The following is an 11181-nucleotide window of genomic DNA, read 5'->3' as shown; positions in this document are numbered from 1 at the left end:
GACTCCGCCCCTCAATCAGAATTCTTAAGTCTTTCAAGGTGGTTTATTTTTTATCATGCTTGTTATAATAAAAAAAAATTATCTTCTTTGTGCTTACTTTCCTGTGCATCCATTCATATATGTCTCCTTGGGTTTCACTGTAAACATTTCTTTCCAAATCCTGTTCCAAATCCTTCTTCTGACATTTACTAGCTGTGTGACCAGTGGTATTTTTTGCGTTACAATAATATTCCATTATATTAATATACAATAGTTTGTTCAACTATTCCCCATTTAGTTAGCACCTCCTTAGAAATGATTGTGTTCTATTATTGTAATGGTAATAGGAATTTAAAAGAAAACACCATTTCTAGACGTGTTTTTTAAAAGAAGAAAAAAAAACACTAACACTTTTTAAAGATATTTTTGTCCTTATTGTATGACAGTATAATATCTCATCCTCATTTTATGAAGTAAAAAAGAGAGAATGAAGTGAAAAGTGAAATTGTTTCTTCACCAATACCATAATTGCCTATCAATGGGGGTGACTAGGTGATGCAGTGAATAGAGCACCTGCCCTGGAGTCAGGAAGACCTGAGTTCAAATTTGGCTTGAGACAGTTAATACAAAAAATCAGCCATGTAAACTCGGGCAAGTCACTTAACCCCAATTGCCCTACCTTTCCCCCTCCAAAAAGCAAAAAAAAAAAAATGCCTATCGAGATTAACCAGCTTAGATCAATATCTAATCAACTTTGATTTCTCTGATATTGGTGACCATAATCACCTACTATAGTTTCCAGGTTTCAGATGAAAAATGAACCCTAGAGCAGCTTGGTGGAGGCATGGAAGAAGGATGTGGCCGTGATCTTGCTTTTTCCTCAACTTCCACCAAACGCTTTCCGCAGTGTTCTGGCCTCTGCCAGGCTCTACCATGGCTCGTGCTTTTGTCATTCCCTCCTTATTGAGAGGCTGTGCTGGATTGTTCTGCCCTCAGGCTTGCATGGTCATCACTGAAGCCCTAAGACTGGCGTCACTTCACCAAGAGCTACATAATGAAATCCCAGAATTTTCTTCTGGGATCACTTGGAGAGGACAGCAGAATTTTTTCGAGACAAGAACAACTTCTCATTCCAGCATGTGTGAAAGCAAAGCAGAAGATCTTTCCCCTTGTCCCAAGTGCTGACTCTCCACCATATTCAGAGAGACCCCTCCCTAGAAAGCGTTTCTTCTCTGTGAAGGGGTTTCATGGCATGAGAAGGAAACTCACCCTTTCCCTCTATTGTGTCTCTGGCTGAAGTGTGTGGGCTTATTGATGAATCGGAAGCTGTCTGAAGGCTCTGTTTGCTGATGGCCAATAAAGATTTTACTTTCAAGGCTGGCCAGTGGGTTGATTTCTTTGTTCCTGGTGCTCCCGTGTCTGCTGGATTCTTGATGTGCTCAAGCCTGAGCCTGTTAAAACAAGAAAGTGCTTTGGAAAGTGAAATACACAAATCATCCTCCCTCTCTCAGGGTCCATACCAAGTGCACTCTTGGCTCTGAATTGGCCCTTCGAGTCGATGGAGAGTTCTTCTTTGACCCTTAGCCTTCAGATTCTTCTGTGAACCTGGCGCTCATAGCTGGTGGAGTGGCTATCAACCCCTTTATACCATCCTGCTGCACGTAGCCGATCTTTACAGACACCTGGAAAGCAAAGGAAGTGGTTATGAGATGGGAAGAGTCAGACTTGTATAGTGCAAAAAATACCAGCTAATTGTTGTTTAAGAAAAGCATTCTCAATTTAACAAGTGCATTTCCAGGGAAAATCATGTGTGTTTCTATGTTACACAACAGACTACAGAAATCAGTGAAGATCTTCTGTCCTATGTTACTGAGGGAAGAATCCCTGACAAGAATCTTGAGGAGCACACCTCTGAGGACACTTTGTGTTTTCTCTGTGGCCTGCCACCAATGATAGAACACTTATCTCATCATCTAGAAACCTGCAAGGTCCCCAAAGAGCACATTTGTTTTGAAAAGTGGTGGTAGCAGCAGAGATGAAGGAGAGGGGGGCATTAGCATACAACACTGCCCAGGACTGGTTCTGTACCATGTGTTTCTGAGACCACAGGATTCCCTTGGGGCTGCCCCAGTGCTGTTCAGTAAGCCAACTTCACACTGAAAGGACATGAGAATGAAGAAGGGTGTATGTGGGGAAAATCATTAAGATAAAATATGAGCAGAGGTATCACTGATGGCAACATGTGGACAATAGTGACCCAAATTTCTTCTATCAATAATTCCTCAGTGATCTTATAATGTTCCCCACATTGGGCTGTTATTGATTGTTTGCCTTTTTCCAGAGGGGTTGGGGGTGGCAAGAATGATTTAGACTTACCCCAGATATCTGAAATTATTGGATTTGTTGGGTAAATATTGGCTATATGTAACTTATCTTTTATAGAAAATCTGTGTAATTTATATGCAATAAACTTATTTTAATCAGAAAAAAAAGACAAGCCCTAGTCTTGTAACATCTGACACTGGAACTTTGTTGTCCGTCCTGGTTACTAACTCTAAATTTCTAATAAGGCAGAGAACTTGCTTGAATATCGCGAAATGCATTCAACATTCTATGATTGGTCTTTTGCAAATAATCTGTCCCTCACCCTTATGAGTTGGGAGTAATCACTGGCCTGGTGGATGGAGTGCTGAACTTAGGCCTTGGATGAGAATGCTAATTCTGACCCCTGCTAGTCATGTGACATTGGGGAAATCACTCCCTTCTTTGAGCCTCAGTTTCCTTGTGTTAAAAGCTTAATAATGCCTTTATTACCTGTCTAATGAAAGTATTGCCAAGGGTACAGAGAGCTGGACTTGGAATCTATCAGTTATGTGTCCAAATCCTGCCAATAACATGCTCTATGTACCCATCAGCTAATTATATAACTTCTCTCAGCCCCTGTTAATTCTCTAAGACTTAACAACAAAGTCATACATGAGTTAAATCTGCCTTGGTGCTCCCTGTGGAAATCACTGATCCTTGACCTATTAACCTAATGCATGGGGTTGTCATGAGGATCAAGTAAGCTAATGTAAGGAAAGGGTTTTACAATCTGCAAAGCTCTGCATAAATGTCAGTTATTATCAATATCTTAAGGATTTTGGACTCAGCTTGGACCTTACTTAGCTTACTGTAATAACTCACATTTATATAAGCATTTAAGATTTACAAAGCACTTGTCTTATAAAACAGCTTAAAGGTTGCCAGAGCTAAAGTTACTTAAAATGTTAAATGGAAAATTATATTCAAAAGCTTGAATGGCACTTGGAAACATGTTCTGTAATCAAAGCAGATTATGGAGTCAGATATTATTTCTCCAGTGTGACCAATACCTGCAGCATTTTCTACCTGTTTAAGCTTCTACAGGGTCTTCCAGGATAGCACAATGAATACACGCAATGATTTAGAGTAGTAGTGTCACATTCAAGTAGAAATGGGGGTCACTAAACCATAATAAGGATTGATGAAGGCCAGATATTGACTTAGAAAACTACACATATATATATATATATGCATATACATATATATACATATATTATTAATACATTACTATGCTAAAGTCAGATAGGAACTTTTTTTTTAATCTAGTTCAGGCCACACACAGGAATGCTGGCAGCTACATGGAGCCCCATATGGTTGATATCTGTTACTCAGAAGTTGAGTCAGTACCTTTGGAGACAGTCCATTCTACAAAATATGATATCATTTGTCACCCTGAAAGGAGGTGGGGGCAGTACTGGGCACAATTACATCCAATGGTAGGGACAGGTAAAAATACTCTCCTGAGCAAATAAACTAAAATGATTCTCATTCTTGTCTCTAACTAGTCACTCTGCTAAGAGGGCCATATAGGCCTTAGAACATGAAGAATAATATAAGTATGTTGTTATTTTTTGTTTTAGTTTTTACTTTATGGTATAAATGTGTTTCTTAAAATCCATCTGTGAATCCACTTCTGTCAGCATGATACAATGGCAAGATAATTAGATGCTACATTTTACCTTGGGTGAAGAATGCTACATACACCATCAGATGTGGTTTCTAAGCCAGTAGATTTTATTTACTTTTTCTATTTGGAATTAAAGCTGACAAAATCCTTAGAAAATAATTTGATTTTATTAAAAGAAAAGATATAGGAGGTTAGGATTCCAATACAAATGCTGCCCCTACCTTAACATCCCTGAATCTCATTTTCCTCACCTATATAGCAAAAGGGATAAACTACCACATCTCACCAGTCATATTGGCTAAGATGACGAAACAGAAAAATGACAAATGCTGGAGAGGATGTGGGAAAATTGGAACTCTAATGCATTGCTAGTGGAGTTGTGAACTGATCCAGCCTTTCTGGAGAACAATCTGGAATTATGCCCAAAGGGCTATAAATAATTTCATATCCTTTGACCCAGCAATACCACTCCTTAGTGTTAAAACCCAAAGAGAACATAGGAAGACCCATATGTACAAAAATGTTTATAGCAGCTCTTTTAGTGGTGGCAAAGAATTGGTAACTGAGGGGGTGCCCATCAATTGGGGAATGGCTGAACAAGTTGTGATATATATATATATATATATATATATATATATATATATATGTAATGCAATACTATTGTGGTATAAGAAACGAGGAGCAGATGGACTTCATATTTACCTGGAGAGGCTTACGCGAACTGATGCTGAGTGAGAAGAGTAGAACCAGGAGATATTTGTACACAATTATAGACAGAAGATATGTGTGATGACCAACTTTGATAGACTGGATTCTTCTCAGCAATGCAGTGATATAAGTCAATCCCAAAAGACTCATGATAGAGAGAAATGGGTGCATCCAGAGAAAGAACTAGAAAGAACTGAGTTTATATCCAGATGGAAGCAAAATACCTTATATTTTTTCCTTTTCTTGTTTGGTTTTATGTCCTCTTTACCATTTTTCATTCCATCTGATACAATCCATCTTTATAACCTGACTAATGTATAATGTGAAAGTATTTATAGATCTGATACTTGACTGTATGCCGCCATGGGGGGGAGGAGGGGAGAGAGGGGGACAAAATGTGAAACTCAAAGAATTGTGGAATTGAATCTTGTAAACTAAAAGTAAACAAATTAATTAAAAAATAAAAAGGGATAAAGTAAATGTTCTTTGATGTACCTTGCAACTTTAAATCCTATGATAAAATAAGATCATAGGACCATAAATCTAGTACTAGATTGGGCCACAGAGGCCATTTAGTCCAAAATCTTCATTTTAAAGATGAGAAAACTGAAGCCAAGGGAGACTAAGATTTGTTCCAGATGCCACAGGTAGTAAGTGTCAGAAGCTATATTCTAAACTCAGTTTTTATATCCACTCCTATCTGAAAATTACAGTTATTTCTTCTGGAAAGAAATTGTCTTGATGAAATAATTAAAGTCTATGAAAGGATGAAAAATCACTCACTTAAAATATTTCTCTGATAAAATAACTCAAATGAAGACAAAAAAATGAAATCAAATTGGGTGTTATTTTTTCTATTGGTGCATTAACATACATGCCTAAAGGACAAATGAAACAAAGCAATACTTAGGGTTGAATGACATGTCATATACTAAAAAAAATTTCCATTCTTTCAAACATTGCATTGAAGATTCTATTCCAAAAGAACCCACAATGACTAATCTATGTAGCTACATCAACATCACCTTTTGTAGAGCAAGCTTTTTTCGAATTATATTTAAATGTTTTTATCATGGTTAGAAACTCGGAGCAATACAGTTATCTAGGGAACACTCCTAGCATTTATGTTTAAAATACAGGGTGGTTGATCTTTTTAAAAATATTCACTATGTTTGCGTTTGGGGGAGCTTGAAGAGGCTGAACATTATGTCACTGATACCTCCTCTTCCTCCTGTGCAGCAGCAGTGAGTATGAGCAGAAATCCCACTATCATACTAGTGTATGGGAGTCACTTTGGCTTACGAAATGCTTGTTTTCTCAATACATTCATAAGAATCACTTGTTCATAATTTCCTAAAGAGTATTTTGAAAACATATTTCCTGTTACTATTCAAATAACTGAGTGGGACGTATTCTTTCCCCAAAGTAGTATATAGTGGAGTAGAAGAATATTTTTTCCCTCATAAAAAGTAGGTAGAATGACACAACTGATTTTTCATTATATTTATGGTATTTGTGGATCCAGAGTATAGATTATGGTAAAATTCTGTATTTGTGGGCTTGTTGGCGTATATTTATTTTTTATAAAGGTTCTGTGTTTATTGTATCATTTGGTTCTACACAATCTTGTAAAGAACTTGTCTTGTAAAAGTCTTGTAAAGAACCTGAATATTCTATCTAGCAAATATGAGGAAAAGGAACGTGTGAACGTGTAGGCAATCATGATCTGGGGAGTCAAGTGGCCATTGGGTTCTTTTTTTTCTAAATTCAAGACACTTGAGAGTCAGAAAGTGCAGTGTTCTATATATCGAGGATAAGTTATCTTCAATGGTGCCTATAATGTAAAAATATTCCTTTTCATTCCTTGTTTTCTTGTTAAAAAAATTATTTTGTTGAAATTTTTACCTGATGTTTAACTGAAACTCACTTACTTTCAATTTATAACTATAAAAGTCTAGAGATCACTTTTGAAAACAAGATGTCCTGGAGTAAAATATTTTTGTATAAACAACAAGTCAAGAACATCATTATATGAAGCTTTAAAAAATTCAAATAGTAACCTAAATTATCAGTGTAGTTAATTAAGTTTTACCATTTAGAGTGTTTGTTCACCCTGTTGGGGATGTTACCGCAATAAATATTTTAATTCTGTTAAAAAAAACACACACACAAGGTTCAACGTTTCTCTGACCCTGTCTCCTGGTCTTTTGTGCATAATGCTAGTATTTAGAAATGGGCAAGTGAAAAACTGAGGAAGTTTATTTATCCAAAAAGCAAAAGAATAACAACAACACAGAGGACCAGAAAATTCCTTAAAGTGATTCTTTACGATAAAAATAGATGCAAACATATTTCTACATACTGATACATGTATAAACATATATTATGCACAGGTATATATTATTCTCCTGATAAGTAAATTCTATGATGTTTCTTCCCTCATTCAATAAATTAAATACAATGTGTTTATTAAGAGCTTCCTTTGTGCTTGAGCACTGTGCAAGGAGTTGGAGACACAGAGGAAAACAAACAAGCATAATCCCTACCAGGAGCTGATCATTTAGTGTGTGGGGGTCAAATAAATATTAAGTGAAATAATAAATTGTTTAGAGTGTCAAAAAGGAAATAAACCAAAAAAAAGTTTTGTATAAGCCTTGGGGCCTTCAGAGAAATATGAAAGTTTTTTTTTTTCTATTTGATGTTTGGTCATTCAGACGCATAGTCACACAGGCAGGGATTGATGACTGAATGAATAAATGATAGAGAGTTTATGAAGTACTTACTATGTGCTAGAAACTGTATCAAGTCCTGGGGATACAAATACAAGAAAGTAATACAGTATATGTCTTAGAAGTAAAGGAGATCAAAATCATGGAGATTACATCATTAATGGGAGCTGGGGGGTGGGCTGGGAAGAAGGGGAGGTTGTTTATGGCATGGTTTGAAAATGGTTGATAAATAGAGAGAATGTAGGTATTCTTTTTTGTTTTGTTTTGTTTGTTTGTTTTTGTTTATTTCTCATACTCCCTGGACTGATCAAAATAAACTTAGGGAAACACGTTGTGTTCTTAATGTTTGCTTAATTTTTTTTGTCCTAAACAGGGGCTACATTCTTAAAACTTTCTAATCAGAAGTTCAAGGAGGGCAGAACATGCACCTTATTATCCTGTGCAACCCCACAGTGTACAGCACAGGTTCTGTAAATAATATAAATAATACATTTATACAATTATATAGTTTTTATTGTTTGCAAAAAGTATCTCATTTTACTCTCACAACAACTGTGAGGGTAGGTGCTATTAGTATCCACTTTCTATGGATGAGGAAACTGAGGCATACAGGTTAAGTGACTTGCCCAGAGTCACACAGCTAATATATGTCTAAGCTAGATTTTAACTCAGGTCTTTCTGAATCCAGATCCAGTCCTAATTGAAATAAATTTTTCTTGCTCATCCAGAATCAATTTCATACAGCCTCCTCTCATCTTAATCACTCTATATATGGAGCCAGAATAATTTTTCCAAGTATCCTTATTGGCCACTTTACCACCCTATAAAAAGTGACAGTGTAGCATCACTGCCTTGGCAACACCCCATTATGGATTTCATATTCCTGTGAGAGCTCCCTACCCACACAAGGAAATGCAATTTTTAAATACTATTTTATTTTCCCCCAATTACATGATAAAACAATCTTAACATTTGTTGTTGTTCTTGAAGTTTTTAGTTCCAAATTCTATCCCTCCCTCTTTCCCTTTCCCTCTCCCTGAGACAGTAACCAATCTGATACAGTAAAATAATTGAAATCTATTTCTAACACAACCCATTCACATTCTACCCAAGGATATTCTACTAATTTTAGAAGTTAAAAATTCGATAATATTCATTCTGGGTCTTCCTAATGAGCAAGGTCTGTCTATCTGGGTAGCTAGGTGGTCCAGTGGATAAGAGTGAAGACCTTGGACTTAGGAAGACCTGAATTTAAATCCTGCCCAACATACTTCCTAGCTGTGTGATCTTGGATAGTACAATCTCTCAGCCTCAATTTCCTCATTTGTAAAATGAGCATTATAATACCTCCTTCCTGGGTAGTTGTGGGAATCAAATGAGATAGCATATGTACAACATTCTGCAACTCTTAAATTGCTATATAAACTTCAGTTGTCATCATCATCATCATCATCATCATTATGAAGAAATGACCTCTCCTAAGTACCATAACAGTAACTGCTATAACTATAGCACTTTAAACTTTTCAAAATGTTTTCTGTCTTGTTTTAGAGTCACCCTGGTAAATATTGTGTCCTGAGTTGAATTTGAACCGAGGTCTCCCTATTTCAAGGTCCAGCACTCTAGCTATTATGCCATGATGCCTCTCAAAAACATGAGCAGATCATTAAATTCAGGGATCAATGGAGAGTCAAATGATTTTTTAGGACAGTCAGCAAGAATCCAGACATCATGGATTTCTCAGAAAGAGTATAAGCCAGTAAACACATCATGGCCTTTATTAAAGAATTCTTTCTGCTTCACAGGGGCAAATCCAAATGGGATGATGCTTTCCTCAGCTATGTTGTCCTCCTAATTATGCTGTTTGCTAAAGTTCATGTAGAAGAGCACTCTTACACATGGCCCAGTACATTAGGAACAACCCCTCCACATAGTGCCTCTTCACCAAATGAAATCAGATAAGGATATCATTTGGAAAGAAGTAAATGAAGGAAGGAGGTGGAGATGATTTCATAAAGGAAGAAAAAAAAACAATAGCCATTCCATTAAGCCAAAAAGAAGTTATACAATCTTTTAAGATTCAACCTTGTCATATAGGAGGGAATTCAATAGAAGAAAAAGAACCTGTATGTTTATAAGATGCAATCCCTTCTACCCCCTCCACCCAATTCATCATGAGTTTAGTATGGATTTCTAGATGCTGGGCTCATTCACCCACCTAATATAAAGCTGTGAAATGTAGTAACTGGATATCAATATCACATTTCTTAGAGATTTTAAATTTATAACCTCTTGGGTTGGGATTAGTTACAATGGTTAAAATTCAATTTGGATAATTTAGTCATCAATTTGTTTTAGAAAGCTAAAGAGCAGAGCTAGCAAGCTTGAAGGTGGGAAAGAATTCACAATGAACAGTTAGGCACTTAGCAGAATATATGTTCCCATCTGGAATGGGGTAAATAAAAATGAATAGGCTGAATGGCCTTTCTTCCTCATGCATTTCAAGAATGACAGACTAGAAACTCTTCTAAACTGCTTCCATTTTAATAAAATTCCTAACCTGAGAAGGAGGAATTTAAGAACCCTCCATTTCAAAGGGAGAACAATAGCACCACTGGAAAGATTTCAACTGGTTTTTAAGTGTCAGTCTTTCACAAATCAAAGTACTATTTTTATATCTCAAATACAAGCTCTATTTTTCACAAATTGTACCTATAAACATATATTTACCCATAGTCATTTTACTATCCTTTATGTTTATCCACTACCTATTTGGAGGGTACAAATGGAGATGATCTTTGGTGATTACTTCCATAAGCAAACATTCATTTACAAATACCCAAACTCACCTCTGGAAAATACAGTAAAAGGTCGGCAAAATTAGTTTCCACAGTTAATAATATTTTATTGAGAAAGTAGTAACTTTTTCATCTCCTTTCAATATATATTTATCTATGGTTATGTCTACATGACACCACAATAGCCATTGTATAAGATCAATTCAGTTGAAAAATCAGTTAATTCATTAAAAGTAAATAAAACCATTAGCTTGACTTAGTTTAACTGAACGATCTTTTGTTTTTGTTTTTGCTTTTTTGATTGAATAATCAGTTGGTAAATTTGGTCAATATAAAGTGGTAGCCTCATATGGAGAAATCACTATTATCTCTCAAAAAACACCATATTACTTCATTTTTCTGTAAATGAAATGGTAGATTTAAATTCCAGGCACCTTTGCCCTTCAAAAGAAGATATTCCAAATGAGTTGCTCTAACTTGAGACCCAAACAGCATTAAGATAAGCAGAATTCTAAAAGTGAGAAAAGTATATAGTGACATTTTAAGGTCTCTTTCAAATTAAAGATGATATGATTCTGATTTTGCTGTTAATAATTCTTAAAAATGTAGTTAAATGCCAGCTTTTGTTATGTAGCAGAAATAGATGAGCTATTGTTATACTTTCATCAATATTTTATTTTTTATGAAATATCATAAAGCCATAGTCAATGAATCATCAGTGCTTGGTAAACTTTTACCAAGTTGTAGGCATATTGTCAAGGAAGAAAGGAACACTCTCATACAAATCAAAATCAATAGTTACAGAAAAATGCCACATTCTATATGGGTTATACTCCTCCTCCTCCCCCTCCCCCTCCTCCTTCTCTTCCTCCTCCTCTTTTTTCTTCCTCCTCCTTTTCTCATCTTCCTCTACTTTTTCCATTTGCTTCTTCTTTCTCTTTTTCCTGTTACTTCCTCTTCCAAGCATCTGAATTAT

The 11181-nt window shown here is 35.9% G+C and overlaps 1 pseudogene; it reads left to right on the top strand.

Annotated features, from left to right (window-relative positions):
• Positions 1 to 912: 912 nt before the first annotated feature.
• Positions 913 to 2009, top strand: LOC138164092 (oxidoreductase NAD-binding domain-containing protein 1-like; annotated as a pseudogene).
• Positions 2010 to 11181: the final 9172 nt, after the last annotated feature.

The sequence above is a fragment of the Petaurus breviceps genome, unplaced genomic scaffold, assembly GCF_028583685.1.
Source record: "Petaurus breviceps papuanus isolate PSGF00001 unplaced genomic scaffold, PetGlider_PUasm1.0 189, whole genome shotgun sequence".
NCBI classification, from domain to species: Eukaryota; Metazoa; Chordata; class Mammalia; order Diprotodontia; family Petauridae; genus Petaurus; species Petaurus breviceps.
This window is presented reverse-complemented; position numbering and strand designations above follow the sequence as displayed.